We start from the raw sequence: 24,098 nt of genomic DNA on the forward strand, positions 1-24,098 counted from the left end.
CCTAACCTATCTTGCCATAGGCCAAAGCAGCTTCTTTATTAACCAATGTTAGCAACACATATTCACAGCATATAGAAAGACCATCCCACAGCACTTCCCCTTTTCTGTCTAATCAAAAAGGAGAGTTTTTATTTTAATGTAGTAAAATTACATATAACAAAACGGTTATCAAGCAAGAATTACAGTTATAATATCTAGTCTATTTGTATTTGACAAAATTAAATAAAATATTCTATCAACTATCTTATCTTTGAGTCTAAGGCTTTATATCTAATTTACCTTATATCATACTAAGGAAAAGTATAATTATAACTATCTAGTCTTCAACTCCCTCAAAGACCCTGGAAGGATATTATCTGAGTAAACAGGAAGTGCATTGCAAGCAACTTCCAAAATTCTAGAAATGACAGAGATATCTGGCTGCTTGGACAGTCATCCAAAGTTCCTCTGTAAGATGTTTGGGCATCTATCTTCTTCAGTCTACAGGCCTAGAGTCTCTGACATACTTTTTAGTGAAGCAGGAAATTTGAAGGACTGTTTTGCCTATTGGCAAAGTTCATCAGTTACTTTTCTCTGTGTCTGGCAGAATGTCTAGCAGTTTCTTCTGTGAAGCAAGAACCTGAAGGGCCATCTCACCTTGTTTTGACAAAGTTCAGTGGTCACCTTCCTATGGGTCTTACATGTCCAGTTTATCAGGCAGCCCAGGCAAGAGCCCAAATGGCTTTCCCAAATGGCTAGCCTTTTCTACATTGTAAGCAAACTCCATAACAAGTTTCTTCAATGTCTGTCATCCTCTTTGAAACAATTGGTGCTGCCAGAAGTAGATATGTCTCACTGTCTAGAAAAATCTAAGTTCTTAAAACATTTTAAATGCCATATTCTATGTCTTTGAAGTGTTTGAAGATTACCTACCTATCTTAAATATATCTCTGCATATGTAGAAATACTAATTAACATGACTATAAGTTTGACTATTGCAAATGACAATTAATTTGTATTTTTAACTATATGTTACATTTTCAAATGAGCTGCATAGACATAATACCTTAAATAAGAATAGAAATATACATATATAACAAAATTGACCTCAAATTTATATTAATAAACCAAAATCCATACCAATGTAAAGTATTTTGAGATTAATAGTTATTTTTTTGGATTAAAGTAGATTCAATAATCTACCTTTTTTTCTCATCATTTTTATATCATATCCCCCAACTTTTTTTTTAGAAAGAGATTGACTATGACCATTAACCATTTATAATCAACTCCTTTTAAATGAAAGCAAACATTTATAAACAATATCTTGGGAATTTGAGTGTAGTTTTCTATACTACTTCCGGCTGATTGAGGGCACTGATAATTTTATGGGGATCCTGAGAAAATTAGAATTATGGTCAAGTCCTGACTGGGGTAATTTGTGTGGTTTGTCCATCTCAGCCAGTAGCATTGAAGTTGTTGTGGATGTTGGATCATCTGGGCCATTATTCCCATTGGAGACCTTTCAGAAGATCTTGCTTGATCAAACCATATTAACTGGGAAGCAATCCATAGGTTCTTATCTTCTGTGGAAACAAAAGCAAAACCTCTTTTCCAAAGCAGCATATCCTTAGACCCAAATTTTGAAGTCAAGATACTTTTAAAATGTATATGTTGGGTTAGCTTGTTAGCCCCCACAATCAAATGTCTGTCTGTAGTTAGCTCATTAACAGTCAAAAATTCAAAGAAAACACAATAATATACATAATACAGACTCTTTGTATTTTCCATTTTCCCATGGCTTATTTTATTTTATATTACTTTTATTATCTCTTCAAAGATTTTATTTTTTTTAATTATTTAATTTTTTATAACTATCTATACTCTTTTTCTTCTCTCTCTCAAGCCTACATACATTTTTTAAATATATCACAACCTGTTTAGCATTTTTTCTGTCTGAATCTGTTTTCACTGTGTTTCTTAACCCTTTGTCTGTGTGAGCAAAAACCTTGACCCACCCACAGCGTGGGTGACAGAGCTTGCAATGATAGCTTAAGACTGTATGTAGGCTGCAGCTGGGAGAATCCTCTCTTTACAGTGGCCAGTGTAAGAAGCTGTGGGAACCTGCCATGCAGTTCACAGCTGTGCTCTTAAGCCTGTGGCTGTGCTCTCAAGCCTGCAAGCAGTGGCTGGGAGAACTCTCTTTGTATTGTGGCAATGAGAGATTGTGAGAGTCTGCCATGTTCAGCTGAGGCCCACCATGGCTAGGGGACAACATTATGAACCACAGCCCACAATGAAGGACATGAACTAGGAAGCTGCTCTTGGCTCTATTTTAGAACCTTTGTGTTAAGCTCTCAGGTTTTATGTGGAAATTCTTGCCAAACATTGGGTGCCAAATGTAGCCATAAGTTTTCCTGTGTCTCATGGCTGCTTGGTCCCAAATAAAAACACAGAGACTTATACTAATTATGAACTGTTTTATCTATGGCTCAGGCTAATTGCTAACTAACTCTTTTATCTTGAATTAATCTGTTTCTATTAAACTATGTATTGCCACATGTCTCGTGGCTTTACCTATGTTTCATTACAACTTGTTCCCAATGGTGGCCTGCAGTGTCTTCCCTGATACCTCTGCCTTTCTTTGGCCAGAATTTCCCAGATTAATTAGATGACTGTCTTATTTATCAAATTTAGAATGAAGCCAAGTGCCTCTCTCTCTCTCTCTCTCTCTCTCTCTCTCTCTCTCTCTCTCTCTTTGTGTGTGTGTGTGTGTGTGTGTGTGTGTGTGTGTGTGTGTGTATGTGTGTGTCTTTCTCTCATCAGAGACATGATTTTGGTGCCTTTTGTATGTCATACATATTTTTTAAGATTTTTTATGTATTTTTAAGTATGAGTGTTCTTTCTGCATGAATGGGTACATGCCAGAAGAGGGCATCAGATCCCTTTATAGATGATTGTGAACCACCATGTGCTTGCTGGGAATTGAACTCAGGACCTCTGGAATATCAGCCAGTGCTTTTAACCACTGAGCCATCTCTCCATCTCTGTCATAAATATTTTGTTTGTTTTTTTCTTATTACATCTTATGAGACCCATGTTGCCATAACTAAAACATTTAATTTGTTTTTGTTTCTACTTGAAGGAGAAGCCTTATTTGTGTAGACTCTGCTATAATTTCTCCAAGATTTCAGTGAAGCTGGTAGTGGGCATATAACCCATTGATATTATAAACTATCATTTTCAAAAGTCAGATTCATTATACACATATCCCTAAAAACAACTTGGGATATAGTTTTCCTTAGATTGTCATAGTTTAAAATTTGCCTTCCAAATTTTGCTGAAAGGAAGAGGGAGTTTTATCTGGTGTGGTCTTTTTGTCCAAGCTCTAGTGCAAACAACACAGACATGATTTATACCTAAGTCATCATGATGAAAATGCCTTTCAAGTTCTATCCAAAGTAAGCTGTTATAATGTAATAACCACAGGCAGATTAATAATTTTTGTTTCTAAGAGTCTGTGCTATCACTTCCTCATGCCCCAATGCTTGAAACTACAAATTCAGCAGACTCTAAATAAGTTTGTGCCTGGAGAACTCAGTCATGGTGAATCATTTACCTAATGTGTTCTGGGAGATTCTAAGCCCCCCAAATGGGACTTCTATACTTTGCAGTGCCTGTGACTTTAACTTCTTCTTCTTCTTCTCCTCCTCCTCCTCCTCCTCCTCCTCCTCCTCCTCCTCCTCCTCCTCCTCCTTCTCCTCTTCTTCTTCTCCTTCTCCACACACGTGTCTCTTCCACAGGCCTGAGCACTCATCTGTCTCTCTCATCTTAATAAAACTCTTGCTAGTGGATTCTGTCATGTTTTGTGACATTTCCTCACAGGGTAAGAGTGCTGCTAAATAACTAACACCTGCTAATGACTAAACTCCTATAATTCCAGCCTCATCTTCGTTCTCCGTATCCTATTTCTCCATCTCTACTACTCTCTACTTCTGGCTCTCAGAAAACTCTACCCAAGATCTGCTTACCCTCTATGGAACCTCTGTCTTCCTCTCTTCTCTCTAGCCATGCCATTCTGTCTGTTTCTACAGAAAATGCCTGTCTGCCCTTTCTTTCCCTAGCCTATGGTTCTCTGCCTCCTCAGGAATGTTCCTCCACACTACCTTCCACCTTCCACACATACCTTCCTTGGTATGTAAAAACCTCTTTTGTTCTCAGTCATTTTCTCTGGAGAAGAACTAGGCCACCAGGCAAAGAGATGGTCTGAACTTCATTTGCACAAGAAACAAAGCTATGCATCTCCCCCAGCTTGTCTTTGCCTAAGTGACCTTATCTAAGTACTGGCTCCAGCAGGGAAGTTCAGCAGATCTGGGGAGCTGAACTTTTGTTGGCCAAATGGTCTGGAAATATTTTGGCATGTAAGAATTTCATAGCAGAAGACAGCTGAAAAATTAATGGCTGGATAATACCAAATAGTCATAATAAATGGCTTGCCTTTTGACACACCCTTCGCTGTTCAAAGTATAGCTTTAATACACAGCTAAATCTTGCGGCACACAAGAGGTGACAGAGAAATTAATCAGGTAACATGAAAGCAGTGGCCTCCTTAGTGAGAAATTAGCAGGATTGTGAGGGTCCAAGACAGAAATTAACAGTTATAGATGACAACATGATGACTGAGGGGTTCCCTGCAGGTATCCAAGTAGGGAAGCAAGCCATGTGAAGAGTTAAGAATAAAAATGCCGTGCAGATTGACTTTGTCAACCTTGATCATTCTTTGCAGTGTATAGTAATAACAGGCCATTTTCTCTCAATGTGTTTAAGCCTAGTACAATTTGGAAAAAAGTTCCCTGGTGTAATACAATCCCCATTGCACAAAGAAGTGCAAATGCATTGAAACTCACCTCAGGGTATGTGTCATTTCTTCCAAGAAGATGCATCCTAGAGACTCAGTACCTGTACTAGCTTAAGAGTCTAAGGGTCTGGCTTGGGAATCAGGGTAACTGTAGCCTCATAGAAGGAGTTTGGTAACATTCCTTCTGTTTCTATTGTGTGGAACAATTTAAAGAGTATTGGTATTAACTCTTCTTTGAAGATCTGGTAGAATTCTGCATTGAAACCATCTGGTCCTGGGCTTTTTTTGGTTGGGAGACTTTTAATGACTGATTCTATTTCCTTAGGGGTTATTGGTCTATTTAAATAGTTTATCTGGTCTTGATTTAGCTTAGGTATGTGGTACCTATCCAGAAAATTATCCATTTCTTTTAGATTTTCCAGTTTTGTGGAGTACAGGTTTTTGAAGTATGACCTGATGATTCTCTGGAGTTCCTCAATGTCTGTTGTTATGTCCCCCTTTTCATTTCTGATTTTGTTGATTTGGATGCTCTCTCTCTGTCTTCTGGTTAGTTTGTATAAGCACTTGTCTATCTTGTTGATTTTCTCAAAGAACCAACTCTTTGTTTCATTGATTCTCTGTATTGTTCTCTTTGTTTCTATTTTATTGATTTCAGCTCTCAATTTGATTATTTCCTGGCATCTATTCCTCCTGGGTGACTTTGCTCCTTCTTGTTGTAGAGCTTTCAGGTGTGCTGTTAAGTCACCAGTGTGAGATTTCTCCAACTCTTTTTTTTTAATTATTTACTATTTTATTTTATAATTTAATTTAATTTTATATATCAGCCATGGATTCCCTTGCTCTCCCCCATTCTGCACCCCCCCGCCTTCCCCCCACCCCACCCCCTATACCCATATCCTCCAGGGCAAAGACTCCCCTGAGGATTGAGTTCAACCTGGCAGATTCAGTCCAGGCAGGTCCAGTCCCTCCTCCCAGGCTGAGTCAAGTGTCCCTGTATAAGCCCCAGGTTTCAAACAGCCAACTCATGCACTGAGTACAGGACTCAGTCCCATTGCCTGGATGCCTCCCAAACAGATCAAGCCAGTCAACTGTCTCACTTATCCAGAGGGCCTGATCCAGTTGGGGGCTCCTCAGCTATTGGTTCATAGTTCATGTGTTTCCATTCGTTTGGCTATTTGTCCCTGTGCTTTATCCAACCTTGGTCTCAACAATTCTCACTCTTACAAACCCTCCTCTTTCTTGCCAATTGGACTCCTGGAGCTCCACTTGGGACCTGGCCGTGGATCTCTGCATCCAGTTCCCTCAGTCATTGGATGGGGTTTCTAGCATGACAATTAGGGTGTTTGGCCATCCTATCACCAAAGTAGGTCAGTTTGGGCTGTCTCTCGACCATTGCCAGTAGTCTATTGTGGGGGTATCTTTGTGGATTTCTGTGGGCCTCTCTAGCACTTTGTTTCTTCCTATTCTCATGTGGTCTTCATTTATCATGGTCTTTTATTCCTTGTTCTCCCTCTCTGTTCTTGATCCAAGTCTTTATGTGGGCATTTAGTGCTATGAATTTTCCTCTTAGCACTGCTTTCATAGTTTCCCATAAATTTGGGGTATGTGGTATATTCATTTTCATTGATCTCTAGGAAGTCTTTAATTTCTTTCTTTATTTCTTCCTTGACCCATTTGTGAGTCAGTTGAGCATTATTCAGTTTCCTTAAGATTGTAGGCTTTCTGTAATTTTTGTTGTTCTTGAAATCTAACTTTAAACCATGGTGGTCTGATAGAACACAGGAGGTTATTCCAATTTTTTTGTATCTGTTGAGATTTGCTTTGTGGCTGAGTATGTGGTTGATTTTAGAGAAAGTTCCATGGGGTGCTGAGAAGAACGTATATTCTTTTTGGTTAGGATGGAATGTTCTGTAGATATTGATTAAGTCCATTTGAGTCATAACATCAGCTAAGTCCTTTATTTCTCTGTTAAGTTTTGTTTTGGGAGATCTGTCCAGTGGTGAGAGTGGGGTGTTGAAGTCTCCCACTATAATGTGTGGAGTTTTATGTGTGATTTAAACTTTAGTAATGTTTCTTTTACACATATAGGAACCCTTGTGTTTGGGGCATAAATGTTCAGAATTGAAACTTCATCTTTGTGGATCTTTCCTGTGATGAGTATGTAATGTCCTTCTCGATCTCTTTTGATTGATTTTAGTTTGAAGTCTATTTTGTTGGATGTTAGGATAGCTACACCAGCTTTCTTCTTAAGACCATTGGATTGGAAAGACTTTTCCCAGCCTTTTACTCTGAAGTAGTGTCTGTCTTTGAATTTGAGGTGTGTTTCTTGTATGCAGCAGAAAGATGGGTCCTGCTTTTGTATCCATTCTGTTAGCCTGTGTATTTTTATATGTGAATTGTCTATTGATATTGAGGGATATTAATGACCAGTGATTGTTAATTCCTGTTATCTTTTGGTGGTGGTGGTGTGTGTATTTCTCTTCTTTGGGATTTACTGCTGTGGGGTTATCTATTACCTGTGTTTTTGTGGGTGTATCAGACTTCCTTAAGTGGGAAGGGTCATTTAGAGTACTATTTACCTCCAGCCATGCTATTCTCTAAAAAAAGAAAACACACCAATCCCAGAACTACTAGTCTTATCATCCTTTCCCATGGATTGCTAACATCTCACTGTAAAGGACCAATGAATGAGAGAAAGCATGTAGCAAAAAAGGTAGCTTTAATTTCAAATGTACATCTTTTTATGGTTACAGTTATACAAGGTAGTTTTATGGTGTAATAACAGTACAAGTATAATCAACAAACAAGACATATATTAAATGTGTTGATTAAAAAAACCAAGAGGCAGGTGAAAACAGAGCAGAGACAATAGGCCTGAGGTTTTATCTGATGCCATTCTTGGAACAGTGGAATAGGAATAAAATTAACAATTAACAATGATAATGTTAATGTTAATAATGTTAATCTTGGTTTTAGAAAAACTTCAAAAGTGGATACTATTATGGTCTTTAATTATATTTTAGTTATGACTGTAATACTAACTTCATTACTTCAACAGTCTTTGTGTTTAAAGTAATGTATTTCTCAGATCTGTTTAAACATATTCTCTCTGTATAATTTCAATTTAAAATTAAATTTTTATATTGTCAAAGATTTCCTACTAAGAACTGTAACAGAGGAAAAGCAATTGGATTGACACATTTGTACTAACATTAACAATTTTAAATATTAAAAAATTTAAATATAAAGATGCTGAAAGCCCCTATAGTACATTTAGATTTTGAGCTATGTGACATTAATATTATATCTATTTACTCTAGTTAGGAATACTCAAAGACTTGCATTAACTCTTTTTATCCAAATTAAAGAAAATCATTCTCCTGTGATAACAACACTCACAGTGTTTGATAGCTTAAGATGTGATAATTCTTGATTAAATAGTTAAAAGCATTAAGGAGCATAGCAGATTTGGAAAAAATAACTAATATTAAAACATTCATAATTATCATTAAAAGATAAATAGAAAATAATAAAAAGTGACTTATACTAGATTACATTTCCATTTCAGATTGCAAAGTAAAGAATCACATCCTTTCATTCTTTAAGAAATATTGCTAGGTGGTTGTGGCTCATGCCTTTAATCCCAGCACTCTGGAGGCAGAGGCAGGCAGACCTCTGTGAGTTCTGAGGAAGCCAGCCTGGTCTACAGAGAGAGTTCCAAGACAGGCTCCAAAGCTACACAGAGAAACTCTGTCTTGAAAAAAAAACAACAATAACAACAAAAAAAATGTTCAAAAAGTCTTCTTCTTTTTGAGTAGGATAGATTAGGTATACAAGGGACATACCTAACCATAGTAAAGGTAATTTACAGCAAGCCTATTGACAACATCAAGTTAAATGGAAAGAAACTCAAAGAAATTACACTACATTCTATTCTGTTTGGTTCAAGAAAGTACTCTGAAGGGTATGGAATGAGAAACCTGGACACTGACCCAACCACAAAACCCTCCACCTACAATCTGTCCTGCCTGCAAGATGTGCTGGGGCAATGGTGGCACAGAACTTGTGGGAGCGGTCAACCCATGTTTGGTTTAACTTGAAGCCCATGCCAGGGGAAGAAACCCATGCCTTACACTGTCTGGGTGGCCAAGAAATGAAAACTGGATATCCCAGAGACCTATGATAGAACCAAACACAAGTGGAAAAAAGTCAATGAAGTGATTCTTAATGATGTTCCGCTATACTCACAGATCAGTGCCTTGCCCAGCTGTCATCAGAGAGACTTTCTACAGCAGAAGATGAGAACTCTAGGTTCTTATCTCCTCCTAAATGAGACTATAAATATGGCTAAGAACTAGAACTCTAGTCCAACCTTTGATTTTTTTTTTTTGGTTAACATATTTGGAATGGTACCTCTGTGATTTCACAGTAAAATAAGTTATATACATTCACCAGTTTTGCTCCATCTGCTAAACAATTTTATGATTAATTCGTCAGCAGGGCAGGGATCTTATAGTAAAGAAACAGCTCTACCTCTAGGTGGAGTCATGTTGTTTCTCTTCCTATCACCACTAATCCAGTTGGTCAGGTCATGGCCTTGGCTAAGCAACCCTTCCTGGGAAGTGGCTTCACCTAATGGTAATAATGCACTTTTCCCTCCCAGAACACCAGGGACTTAATGCAGTCTCTATGAGACACCATGAGGTTTAGTGTGTCTACAAACAAGCCTTTCTCAGTCCAAAGGAAAATTTGTTTTACTTTTTTTTTTTCTGCTTTTACATGTTTGGCAGAGCCCAAGGATACTTTAACCTGCCTGATACTTTAGGCTTCCTGACTCTTTCCTAATGCTTCTCTTCCCACCATGTAGCTATCTTCTGTTATATAACTGACATTATTGCAGCCTTGTCTCAAAAGGTGTTTGATGATTTAAAGTTGGCTATAGTTCTTTTGTAGGATGGAGACCTCAGATTTTTTTCACCCATCCAGTTTGGCATGCATATAGCTTTTGTCCTTTTCTAGGTTAGGCATTCCTGGTGTAGACTTTATGATGATAGTGTGTGACATTACTGGGAGACACCATTTCACAGCAAACACTTTGATTGGATTTTCAGAATAAATTTCAATCCCATTATATCTAAATTGTAGATACAATATCTGCAACATTGAAATTAATCTATAGATGGTTTTGTGGAGTTAGACACAGGGCAAAAGGAGGAAATCCATTAGGACCTCACATCTAAATGGTTAAGATAAAGTAAAGTCCATCCATACATTAAAGAGTACTTTTGTGATTTTTTTCTCTTTCTTTTTTTTATTCTGTGTGTCTTTTATATCATGTATCTTGATCCTATTCATTTCCCCATCCTTTTGCATCTGCCCTGGACCCCTGCATCCCCTCCAAAATAAAACAAAATTTAGGAGAAAAAAGGGAAAAAAATAAAAATCTCATCATGGAAGCTGCAGTGTGACACATTGAGTCAGTCAATAAACCTCTTTGTCTTTGTATCTTTACTTGCAAGTGTTCATTGCAAAGAGTCATTGGTCTGGTTTGAGGCCTCTGGCTTCTGCTACACTATCGGTTCTGTGCTCTCACTAGGATTCTACTTGGACATCCTGTCATTTCTCTGTGTTATGGAGACCCTTTACATGCTCCAGAAGATTGTAAATGGTGCTGGGCCTGTGCTGCTGCAGACTTGGTCTGCCACCCCGTTCTCCCCTGTCCTCACCACCAAGGTGAGCTCTCCAGCATTGCCCCAACTAATTGACCTCTTGTAGCAATGAGGGTGGGTATTTAAATAGAAGATGTGTAGTTGAGATTTGTATAAATTTGATGACTGACATATATTCAAATTAAAATTAATGTTTTTGTTTATTTTGTTTCTGCTGGGTTTTTGTTTGTTTTTTTGCATGAAAACACATAAGTACTAAAGTGTGTGCTACTTGGTGACATCTTCATGGGCCATCCTTGGATTTAGAATGAGTATTTTTATAATTCTTACAATGTCTAAATGGCACATGAGCATCCCCATCAGCCCATTTTCTTCTAATTCTTTTATATCTTTATCTCCTAAGTCAGTACTATTAAAATTCACTGAAAGCAAAAAAAGTAATGTCAATTGGAACATTAAGTTACAACTTTCTTTTCTGCTAAATTTAAATGGATTTATTCTATAATGGGAGAACAATGTCACTGTAGACTCAAGAAGATAGCAAATAAAATGCATAGTCCCAGGAGTGGTTTAATTCTTCTGGGGTTGTTGGCTACTAAAGTTGTCTCGACATCTTACCCAGAAACAATACCAGCTATTGTCAATGCTATTTTTTACCCTAAAAACATAGACTACTGTGGGATGTTCTCTATGCTGTGAATGTGTTGCTCTGATTGGTTAATAAATAAAGTGCTGATTGGCCAGTAGCGAGGCAGGAAGTATAGGCCGGACAAAGAGAGAGGAGAATTCTGGGAACAGGAAGGTTGAGTGAGGAGATACTGCCAGCCACCCTGTGAGAAGCAAATGTTAAGATACCAGTAAACCACGAGCCATGTGGCAACTTATAGATGACTAGAAATGGGTTAATTTAAGATATAAGAACTAGATAGCAAGAAGCCTGCCACAGCCATACAGTTTATAAGAAATATAAGCTTCTGAGTGATTATTTTATAAGTGGATTGCGGGACTGCTGGGGCTTGGCGGGAGCCAGAGAGAAACTCTCCAGCTACAATAGACAGTAAGAAGCTATTGCTGAAGATACAATACTCTTGAATCATGCAACATGGACAAATCAAGCTTGTACAGGCATGGAACCTTTATTCCTACTGGCTAAATTTGAGATGGACATTGATAAGAATGCTACTCAAGATGAAGAGTACTCAACAATCTGTCCCAGGTATAGACTCTCTGAGTTACCATATCAACAGTCATGAGAAATCATATCGACAAGCACAATAGTGGCCTGAATGTTGTAGTAGCAAACAAAACCTTTCTGATTGGATTTAAGGCCCTCTCCCAGGGATGAATTCCATACATGGTCCCATATTGGTCCAACAACCTTTGTCTAGAGAGATAATAGACCCTAGGAGATAACTTTTTATTGTTGATCTGATAAATGGACAAAGTATTAAATGAATTCCTAATGACTTATCTTTAGACCTATAGATGAATATGCCTCTCAAGCCTCATCATAGAAGTTTATGTTTCAGTAAATGATGATCAGCAAAAAGTTTACATCTAGCAAAGGTAAAAAGAATCAGACTACAGAATAATAACCCTTAAATAGAACCAAGTATAACATCTTTTCTCCAAAGGTTCAAAGATATTTTGGAAGAGGGTGTGGAAAAGATCTTAAGAGCTAGATTGTTGGAGAATAAGAAAACAGTGGCTTCTGGACACAATGAACATCTGTGCATATGCGCTAAAAGCATTTGCAACATGTACCGGGCTGTGCAAGGGTAAATCATACCTTATACCAGTGTGAAGAAGAGAGTTGGGCACAAAATTCTATCCCTAACACTGGGGCTACTAGCAATTGTTAAAGTCTAAGAGAGGAAGTGTCAGTTTTCTCTAAGAGGCTAGCCCCTGGTAAGCCAACCATCCTCCATTGGAAGGATACAAGGCTAAGAATTCTGGAGACAGCACATACTGTTCTTTAAAGGGGAAAGTTTCAAAGTAAACAGAAACAACTCTGCCAGACCCCAACCAAGGAAAATTCCAGACCCCTAAGGCTTGCTGAAATACCCCTGCCCCTATGTTGAAATTTCAGCTTCTACCCTTTCAGTGCCTAACTCAGTCATGAACTATCACCAGCATTCTGATAGCTGGGGCAAGGTAGTTTTTAAAGATACAACCACATTTTCTGGACAAATAAGTCCTGAAAGTAGAGACTACAAACACCTTCATAGATCCCTTAACTTGCATTTAACTTCCCCAACTCTCTAAATAATCTCCAAATAGTACCTTCCCTCTTTGCAGACACTGCCCTGTCTGTCCCTGGCTGTTTGAATAAAATCTGTCCTGTTGAGGTGAGACCTATCTCTTTCTGCCTTCTATATCTAGGCTGTCTCAGAAATCTAACACGTGCAACAAAATCAGGAAGGGCATCCAGAGTTCACTCACTGCCCAAGTCCTCTGATGTAGCTCAGTGTAGGCCACTCTCAGTCTTTGTCTTTTCTCCTCTCACACTCCTGTTTTGTTCTGACACAGCCTGACCTCCAGATCGGAGGCCTTTCCTCATTCAACCAGACCACTCACATAACATTGTAAAAACTATGGAACAACGTAACTAGTGGGACCTAACTTGAAGGTAACCTAATTAGGTTTCTATAGCCCTAACCCTAATCATAACCATAACACAACTTGTATGAACCATGACCCTAACCATAAACCCACCACAAAACTAACCATAAACCGAACCCTAATCTTAACTCTATCCTAAACCTAAACTTAACTCTATATTTAACACTAAATTTAACATAATCCAAACAATAACTCCAAACCTAACCCAAACACTAACCCCAATCAAGCCAACATGAGTTGTAGGCATAGCAATAAAACTAAGGCAAAACCTAAACAAAACCCCAGGCTAAAACTCATCTGTACTGCTAACCATAATCCTGACACTTGAGTAACTCTAGTGCTAATATTAATACTTCATTCTAACCTGAAACCTAAACCTAACCATACCCATAACCCTATCCTTAACCATAACCCTAACCCTAAAGCCTAATTAATCCTACACCTAAACCCTAATGCTAACCCTAACCTCAACACTAACCCTAACCCTTAACCCAAACCTCAACCCTATCCAGAACCCCAACCCTAACCGTAACCCCAACCACAAACCCAGCCCTAGTCCTAGCCTTAAACCTAACCCGAATTCTAACTCAAAATACTAACCCTAGTCCAAACCCTCACCCTAACCTAATCAGAACCTTAAAATAATTATATTTCTCTATCCTTCCCCAGCCTCTCCCATATACCCCTCCTGTTCTCTTTGAAATTTATGACCTCATCAAAAATAAACTAGAAGTTAACTTCTAATGTATTTGCAAAAAATTTTAAAGTTATTTTGCTTTTGGAAGTAGGGAAATAGTTCAATACAATTATACATGCTAGGGAGTTTTTACTCTCTGTAAATATTACATTTTAATAGATGTAGTTTTCAAATACTTTCATTTTTATTTCAGTATTTAAGGATGTAGAATTATTTACCATCATTTCACATATTTATGGGTTATTTTTTCTAATTTTATAATTAATTTAATTTTACGTATCAGCCACAGATTCCCCTGTCCTCCCTCCTCCCACCACCACCCCGTCCTCCTCTCAACCCACCCCCCCATTCCCACCTCCTCCAAGGCAAGGACTCCCCTGGGGATTCAGCTCAGCCTGGTAGATTCACTTGAGGCAGGTCCAGTGCCCTCTTCCCTTCACCTAGGCTGAGCAAAGTGTCCAAGCATAGGCTCTAGTTTCCAAAGAGCCAGCTCATTCACTAGGAACAGGTCCTGGTCCTACTACCTGGGAGCTTCCTAAATAGTTCAAGTTAATCGACCATCTCACTTATCCAGAGGGCCTGATCCAGTTCCATGGGGGTTCCTCAGCTATTGGTTCATAGTTCATATGTTTCCACTAGTTTGGCTATTTGTCCCTGTGCTTTTTCCAATCATGGTCTCAATATCTCTCGCTCATATAATCCCTCCTCTCTCTCACCAACTGGACTACTGGAGCTCCACCTGGGGCCTGGCCATGGATCTCTGCATCTGCTTCCATCAGTCATTGAATGAGAGTTCTATCATGACAGGGTGTTCGGCCATCCGATCACCTGAGTAAGACAGTTCGAGTTTTCTCTCAACCATTGCCAGTAGTCTATTGTGGAGGTATCTTTGTGGATTCCTGGGGACCTCTCTAGCACTTTGCTTCTTCCTATTCCCCTGGGGTCTTCATTTATCGTGGTATCTCTTTCCTTGTTCTCCCTCTCTGTTCTTGATCCAGCTGGGATCTCCCACACCCCTAAGCTCTCTTTCCCTCGACCCTTGCTCTTCATTACCCCCACTCACATCCAGCTTGCTCATGTAGATCTCATCCATTTCTCTGATGTTGGGCGATCCCTGTATTTTTCTTAGGGTCCTCTTTACTAGGTAGTCTCCCTGGAGTTGTGAGTAGAGGTCTAGTCATCCTTTGCTTTACATCTAGTATCCACCTATGAGTGAGTACATATCATGTTTGTCTTTCTGAGTCTAGGTTACCTCACTCAGAATGATTTTTTTCTAGATTCATCCATTTGCCTGCAACATCATGTTATTGTTTTTCTCTGCTAAGTAGTACTCCATTGTGTATATGTACCACATTTTATTTATCCATTCTTCAGTTGAAGGGCATCTAGGTTGTTTCCAGGTTTTGGCTATTACAAACAATGCTGATATGAACATAGTTGAGCATGTGTCCTTGTGGTATGATTGAGCATTCCTTGGCTTTATGCCCAAGAATGAGTGGTATAGCTGGGTCTTAGAGGAGATTGATTCCCAATTTTCTAAGAAAACGCCATACTGATTTCCAAAGTGCCTGTATAAGCTTGCATTCCCACCAATAGTGGAGGAGAGTTCTCCTTGCTCCACATCCTCTCCAGCATAAGGTGTCTTCAGTGTTTTTGATCTTAGCCATTCTGACACGTGTAAGGTAGTATCTCCGAGTCATTTTGATTTGCATTTCCCTGATGATTAGGAATGTTGAGCAATTCCTTAAATGTCTTTCAGCCATTTGAGCTTCCTCTGTTGAGAATTCTCTGTTTAGCTCTATAGTCCATTTCTTACTTGGACTATTGGTCATTTTGATGTCTAATTTCTTGAGTTCCTTATATATTCTGGATATCAGCTCTCTGTCAGATGTGGGGTTGGTGAAGATCGTTTCCCATTCTGTAGGCTGTTGTTTTGTCTTGTTGACCGTGTCCTTTGCTCTACAAAAGCTTCTCAGTTTCAAGAGGTCCCACTGATTAATTGTTTCTCTCAGTGTCTGTGCTACTGGTGTTATATTTAGGAAGTGATCTCCAGTGCCAATGTGTTCAAGACTACTTCCTACTTTCTCTTCTATCAGGTTCAGAGTAACTGGATTTATGTTGAGGTCTTTGATCCATTTGGACTTAAATCTTGTGCACGGTGACAGATAATGGATCTATTTGCAGCCTTCTACATGTTGACATTCAGTTATGCCAGCACCATTTGTTGAAGATGCTTTCTTTTTTCCATTGTACAGTTTTGGCTTCTTTGTCAAAAATTATATGTTCATTGGTGTGTGGATTAATGTTAGGGTCTTCAATTTGATTCCATTGGTCCACATGTCGGTTTTTATGCCAGTACCAAACTGTTTTTATTACTGTAGATCTACAGTAGAGCATGAAGTCAGGGATCATGATGCCTCCAGAGATAGTTTTATTGTACAGGATTCTTTTGGCTATCCTGGGTTTTTTGTTTTTCCATAGGAAGTTGAGTATTTTTCTTTCCAGGTCTGTGAAGAATTGTGTTGGGATTTTGATGGGGACTGCATTGAATCTGTAGATTGCTTTTGGTAAAATTGCCATTTTTACTATGTTAGTCCTACCTATCCATGAGCATGGGAGATCTTTCTATTTTCTGACATCTTCTTCAATTTCTGTCTTTAGGGACTTAAAGTTCTTGTCATACAGGTCCTTCATTTGCTTACTTAGAGTTACCCCAAGGTATTTTATATCATTTGTGGCTATTGTAAAAGATGATGTATCTCTGATTTCTTTCTCAGCCCATTTGTCATTTGTATATAGGAGGGCTACTGATTTTTTTTAGTTAGTTTTGTATTCTGCTACATTGCTGAAGGTCTTTATAAGCTGTATGAGTTCCTTGGTCGCATTTTTGGTCACTTATATATATTATCATGTCATCTGCAAATAGTGAAAGGTTGACTTCTTCTTTTCCAATTTGCATCCCCTTAATCTCCTTATGTTGTCTTATTGCTCTGGCTAGAGTATGGGGGAGAGCGGACAGTCTTGTCTTGTTCCTGATTTTAGTGGAATCGCTTTGAGTTTCTCTCCATTTACTTTGATGTTGGCTGTTGGCTTGGTGTAAATTGCCTTTATTATGTTTAGGTATGTTCCCTGTATTCCTGATTTCTCCAAGACCTTTATCATGAAGGGGTGTTGGATTTTGTCAAAGGCCTTTTCAGCATCTAGTGAGATGATCATGTGCTTTTTTTCTTTCAGTTTGTTTGTATGGTGTATTACATTGATAGACTTTCATATGTTGAACCACCCTTGCATCCCTGGGATGAAGCCTACTTGATCATGGTGGATAATTGTTTTGATGTGTTCTTGGAGTCTGTTTGCCTATGGGTTATTTTTATTACTTCCTTTGAGAATAATATGGTAAGGTTGTCTGTCAATTTTATGGGAACCTTTTGTCTTTTCTTAGCCAGTGTTTGATGTTCTTTTCATGATGTCCATATTAGTCTTTTTATAAATGAAGAGCTAGCAGTGACTTTGTTTGTTTTTCCAAAACACATCCTGTCAGACTAGTCTGTGTGACTATATCCATTGCTGTTCAAAAATTTTTGTTTGCTTTCATGAAGAATCCAATTTTTAAACCAAATTCCTCTCCCGTGGCTATATCTTGAAACAGGTCCTTTAACCCAGTGGATCTCAACCTATGACTGTGGGTTACAACACCTTTGGGGTTCAAACAACCTTTTCACAGGGGTCACATACCAGATATCTAGCATATCAGATATTTATATTATAATTCATAACAGTAGAAAAATTGTTGTTATGAAGTAGTAATGAAATAATATTTTTGTTGGGGTAATTAGAGCATGAGGAACTGTATTAAAAGGCAGCAGAAGCAGGAAGGGTGAAAACTGTTCTTCTGTTTCCAAATTCCTAGTCTTTGGATCTTAGATTCATACTAAATTGTTATTTATTTTTTATAGAGGGAGAAATGTGGTGAACTGATGACAAGTTTCTCTTATTGAGGAGGAGTCTTCTCAGCAAATGTTCATAGTGTCTTTGTATTTAATCTAATTAGAATATCAAAATACATTTAACTGTGAAGTTAGACCCTATTCCATTGGTTAATATTTCTTTTTAGAGCTAAACTATTTTAAGTTTTAATAACCTTTCTGTACTATATACTTAAATTTGCCTCAATTAAAACCCCAATACTTTCTTCCTACTTTGTCTTATTTATTTATTTGATTATCTGGAAAATTTGTATATTGATATATAAATTGTACTAATTTTCTGAAGTTTTTGAAGAATAACAGCATAATTTTATATGATAATTAAAAATCTATAAATAACTCTGTGACAGAAGCTAACTTTGTAATAATTATCTGTCCATAAATGTGTTAGAATACTCTCAAATTTCATACTTTGCTGTTTTATATACACATATATAAGTATACATCTAATTGTTCTAATATCTATATACTTTTCCTTCTTGTTATGTTTGTTTTATTAATAGTTTTATTACTTAAATGTGACTTTTTTTGCCTCTTACATAATTATGCCTATTGAAGCTAATATATTAGGTATATCAATTATTTTAGAATATAATATAGCTACTATATTTATTAATATAATATTTTTGTATAACCCTGTAATATTTTATACATATAGAACCACATTTTCTCAAGTCAGGATATTTTTCACATCTTCAAGGCCTATTTTCATTAAATATATGCCTGACTTGCCTGACTTATTTTGTTAAAATTAACTATACTCCATAGAGTAAAATATTTTCATTTTTGTTAATGGTTTTTGAGAAATGCTATAATATATTCCTGTATTATATGTATTTTCCATTTTGCCTTTTCTCTGTGGCATTATGCTCTTTTCAGAGAGTTTATGCTAGTTATGTTTTCCCATCACATACAATTGACATACATCAAACTCTCTGTCTCTTTAACTCCTCTTCATCCTCCTCCATCTCTACCTCTCTATCTACTGCTATAATTTTGGGATCAGATGCCTACTGACCATGGCTGTGCCCATAGTGTAATATCTTTCCATCCATGAAGTGAAACTTATTGGTTTGTTGTGGCTATTTTTGTTTTAAAATTGTGATGTTTATTCTAAAGAGAAGTGTTTTATTGTGGGTTTTATCAATCAACTTTGAACACTCATATTCAGCACCTGGTATTTTCATCATTTTTCCATATTCTGATTGCATGATATTATTGGATTAATGTAAAGAATTCCTTTGTCTGATGGAGCACTGTCAAAACAATATTTTTGGTTAGATACAAGTTTAGTGGAATCCACTTATAAATCTGTTTAGTTATTTGATTTTCTGTTTAGATTTCTTTTTTATTACAGACACAATACCTTTGTTATTAATATGGTTTTGAAAACTAAATGTATTTATGGAATGTATATTGGGTATATACATCCCCCACTCCTTCTGTCCATTTGACACTTTACCTCAAATTATAACATTTCAAATTTTATTGTAATTTCTTTTTTATAAACCAGTAAGTTCCATTACTGCTGCCCATATGTGCATGAGTTTGAGGTTCTCCACTGGAGTGTGAAAAAACTGCCAATGCACCCACACACTTTGTGCCAAGAAAAACGACTCTCTCTCATTCAGAAGTCAATAACTGCACTCGTGAGATAGGGATGGAAAACTGGAAGCACTTCCCCACTCCAGTGTAAGAACTCTTGATTTCATAAGTAAAAACACACACACACACACACACACACACACACACACACACACACACACACACACACAGAGAGAGAGAGAGAGACAGAGAGAGAAAGAGGAGAGAGAGAGAGAGAGAGAGAGAGAGAGAGAGAGAGAGAGAGAGAGGAGGAGAGAGAGAGAGAGGAGAGAGAGAGAGAGAGAGAGAGAGAGAGAGAGAGAATAAAGGCCAGCTTCAAAAATTACCTACCAAAAATTTACCAGTATTTTATAAACCAAAATCAAGAGAATTGTTAGCACCCTGAATGAATGGAACATATGTGATTTTATATAAAGCTACTGGGCAATGGATAGATATATTCATGATAAAAATAAGATGCTAAGTTATAAAGTGTGATGGATAGCTAAAGAAATACTGAACAAAATAAATGAACACTGTGAGAGGCATCAGCATATCTGACTTTAAGCTTTACTACAGAGCTATAGTAATAAGAGAAGAGTAGCATTGACATCAAAACAGATATGTAACTCAATGCAGTAGAATATAAGGGTCAGATAGAAGTCAATGCAGCTATTCTTACTTCATTTTTTAATAAAGATGCCAAAATTATACAATGAAGAAAAGACGGCATCTTCAACAAATGATGTTGGGAAAACTAGAAAGGTCAAGATGGAGGAAAGGACCTATTCCCTCATGTTTCACAAAACTGCTAATGGATTATTATATAAAATATAAGATATGGAATCCTAAAACTGCTATGAGCAAAAGTGAGATTACATCAATTTAAAAGCACAAGTAAGGACTTTCTAAGGAAGACTAAAATAATAAGAAATAAGAATAGCTTGTATTTATTTTTAAGTCCCTTTTTTGTTATATGTATGTTCCCACCTTCCCAGCAAACCAATTTTATGTTATCTATCTCCATCTAAATAAGTCCCCCAAAATAAAATTAAAAACATACAAAATCAAGAGTTACCCAAACAAAGCAAAATAAAACAAAAAGCAAACACAAAAGTGTTTGGTTTTATGTTGACCAAGTACTCCTTGGCATGGTTCCAGCCATGGAAAGTGTCCCTACACACCTAAAAACTAACTTTTCTCTTTTACAACAAATATCAGCTGCAAGGACTTTTTTTGGTGATGAATGAGACTTTCTGTCCACTTCCTTTACTCAGTTCTAGGATTTTGGCTGGTTTGAACCCGGGCATATTGTGTGTGTCAATGTGAGTTCATATGTGTGAGTTATGTTGTTCCTGGATGACTTTGCATTCTTTTGTATAAAACTTTTTTTTTCTAATTCTCACACTGTAAAACTGACAAACTTTTTTGGGGGGGAAATAATCTCTACTAACTCTATGAATCCCAGTAGCTTTTGTTTTAGTATCCAACATTGCTATTTGTTTGAATTAGGACTTGTCACTTTTGTTTTAATTTTTTCTAAAGTGGTATTGATTTCTTGTATCATTCTAATAATGTCTGTTGAATTACATTTTGTTTTAATTTATTATTTCTTAATACCTACATTGAATTTGGCTTATTCCTGTTATTCTAATTCATTTGCATGAATCCTTAAAAATTTAAATAAGATGTTGTGTGTTTTAGTTGCAGGAACCCTTTTCATCATTCAAACTGAGAGTTCTGTATCTCCCAGTTATCTTTGGGAACAATGTGTTACTTTTTTCATTTGATTAAAATAATAAACAATCTACGAGGACTACATAGCTTTAAATCAGGACTGAGGAAGCAGAGTCAGACCTGGTTTTCATATGGATTTCTAAGCCATTCATAGATAAAATTGTGAAATTCTGTCTCAAATAAATGAAGAAAGAAATAATAAAATTTTAAGAACACATTCCACACAAATTTAAATGTATGTTAACTAAAATATAGTAAGTTTTTGATGTTTGAACTTCCACACATATGCAAATCATAAAAATTCCTAACGAAAAATCAAGAAAAGGAACAGTAAGAATGGATGACACAAGACAAATGAGAAGTAAAATGAACACTACTTTGGGAAATTGAATGTCATATGATGGTCAGTTTTAATTGTCACCTTAATTAAACTTAGAATCATCAAGCAGAACAGTGTCTATGAGTGACTGTCTACAACACTACAGCCTGTAGGCATATCTGGGAGGGATTGCCTCATGATATTTGATGTGGGAAGCCCCAGTCTACTCGTGTTGGCACCACTCCCTAGTCAGAGGTTCCCAAACTGGATAGGATTGGAGAATCTAAGCTAAGCACCAGCAATGAAGCAAGTAAAAATGTGTGCTTCTTCCTCTACACTCTTGATTGTGATTGTGATGGGACTACCAACTACAAACTCAAGCCATTGTGCATTGTATCTTGCAACTATATCTCAGAATATTTGGAAATCCACCCTTCATATGGCCTCCAATTTTCCCAACCACACTAGATCAACTTGTGAGTTTATATCAGTGGTTTGAAGGGTTTTGGTTAATGCCCCTGTGAATGACAATACAAAAACTGATGAAGTTACTGTTAAATGTACCAAAGTTGTGCCAGAAACTCAATCCAAAACTAATGTTTCTCAAGCATTTATTATGGGTTTATAACATCACAAATGAAAGAGAAGACTGAAAGGATGATGTTAATGCATTGAGAAAGATAAAATAGTGAGAAAATATTAATGAAACACACAGGGTATGTGGGACACCATCAAATGTTCAAATTCACCAATAATGGAACTAGAAAAAAAACAAGACTTTCAAGCAGAATGAATAAATGATGTACTCAGCAAAATCAAAGAAGAAAATTCCAGAAGTTTAGGAAAAGGGAGGGTGACCTACACTCATGACACATTAAAACACCAGAGTGTAGATGTAACTGTCTTTTTAAATAAGAAACACAGAGTCGATTGCAGAGTTAAAAAGCCCAAGAGGTCAGAGCAATAGCTAAGAGCTAAAAACCTTACCCTTCACTGCCGCTGCTGTCCTCCTCAGCAAGAGACCTACTTTCTGTGCGTTTGTCCTTTTTATTGACTTTCTATTCTGCCTTCTCATTGGTTATAAACCCAACCACATGACTTACTCATCACTGCCTGTTTGTACAGACCTCCAGGTCTTCTATGGTTGGTATTGAGATTAAAGGCGTGTGTCTCGATGCTGGCTGTATCCTTGAACACACAGAGATCTGTCTAGCTCTGCCTCCTGAGTGCTGGGATTAAAGGCATGCACCACAACCGCCCAGCTTCTGCTATGGCTTGCTATTAGCTCTGACCCCTAGGAAACTTTATTTATTAACACCAGAGACTAAAAGAAAAACAAAAATATGTGATAGCAAAATGAAAGGGATATATATATATATATATATATATATATATATATATATATTCACAATACTGTGAATGTGAGCTACCTCAATTGCACAGTCTAAATAAATGACAGGAATAAAGAGAGGTATTCATTTCTTTGCTTTCTTACCATACATGAGTGCACAATTTGTGTATTGTAAAAATGAACCTATACCTCTCAATTTGTCTTATTTCAATTAAAATGTATAATGACATGACATCAATTCCCCCATTCCTTTTCTCCATCCAACTTCAACCACATTCATGTCCTCACTTCATCTCATTTTTTTTCAAAATAATGTTCACCTTTTCCTTGATTATTATTTAAATATATTACTAGAACCTATGTAATCATTTAGTGTGTCTAATGTGTATATTATTTGAGGTCTGAGCCCTTTGTATTACATAATAAATTAGGAGGATAATACCTAATAAAGACTAATTCTCCCTTTCTCTAGAGTCATTTGTTGCTTCTAGTTTTTGTCTACAAATGGGACCCCTTGAAATTCCCCATTTACATGATACATATCTGTTTCTCATGTCATTATTTAGATATTACTCAGACAGAGATATTGTCGGTATATCATGGGTGTATGTTCCCTCTCATTTTTAGGAGACAAAGTCTCACAGTATACTTCCTGTACTTCTAATTCTTAATTAATTTTTTTCTAGTCTCTCATCTGAGATGGTCATTGAGCCTTAGGTGCAAGAATTATGTTGTAGATTTATGTGTTGTAGCTAGGAGCCCCATGATCAGTTAATTCTTATATTCCTATATTATGACCAGTTTTGGTTTCCCATAATTTTCTCTATATCCAACCAGAGAGAAGATATTTTTGATGGAGGGTGAGAGCTACAGTTATCTGTGAGTATAAAATCAAATTTAGAATATAGTTAGGAAATATACTGATCTAATAAAGTGTTCTCCTTTAACATACATCACTTACTACTTCTGGGTAGCTGTCTAGGCTTTTAGTACTAAGCATAATATCCCTCCTGTTGAGTGAGACTTAAGTCCAATTAGAGTGAATGGTTAACACCAAGATAAGAGTGCCACTATTGTACCTTAGGCATATTTTGCCAAGCTAGAGAATGTTGTGGTTCAGAGGCACCTCAAGCAGATGAGGCTCTTTATTGCTCCCCTTCCGTGGCAGCTTACATCACTGTATATTCTTATGGAATCTATTCCTTAAGTAGGATGCTTTCAAGTTAGTCCAGATTCAAAGCTTTTGTGTCTGAAGTCTGCAATATTTTCTGCAATAAGGACTTAAATTTTAACCTC

The sequence above is a fragment of the Peromyscus californicus genome, unplaced genomic scaffold, assembly GCF_007827085.1.
Source record: "Peromyscus californicus insignis strain IS unplaced genomic scaffold, ASM782708v3 Scaffold_10__1_contigs__length_136768540, whole genome shotgun sequence".
In the NCBI taxonomy this organism is placed as follows: Eukaryota; Metazoa; Chordata; class Mammalia; order Rodentia; family Cricetidae; genus Peromyscus; species Peromyscus californicus.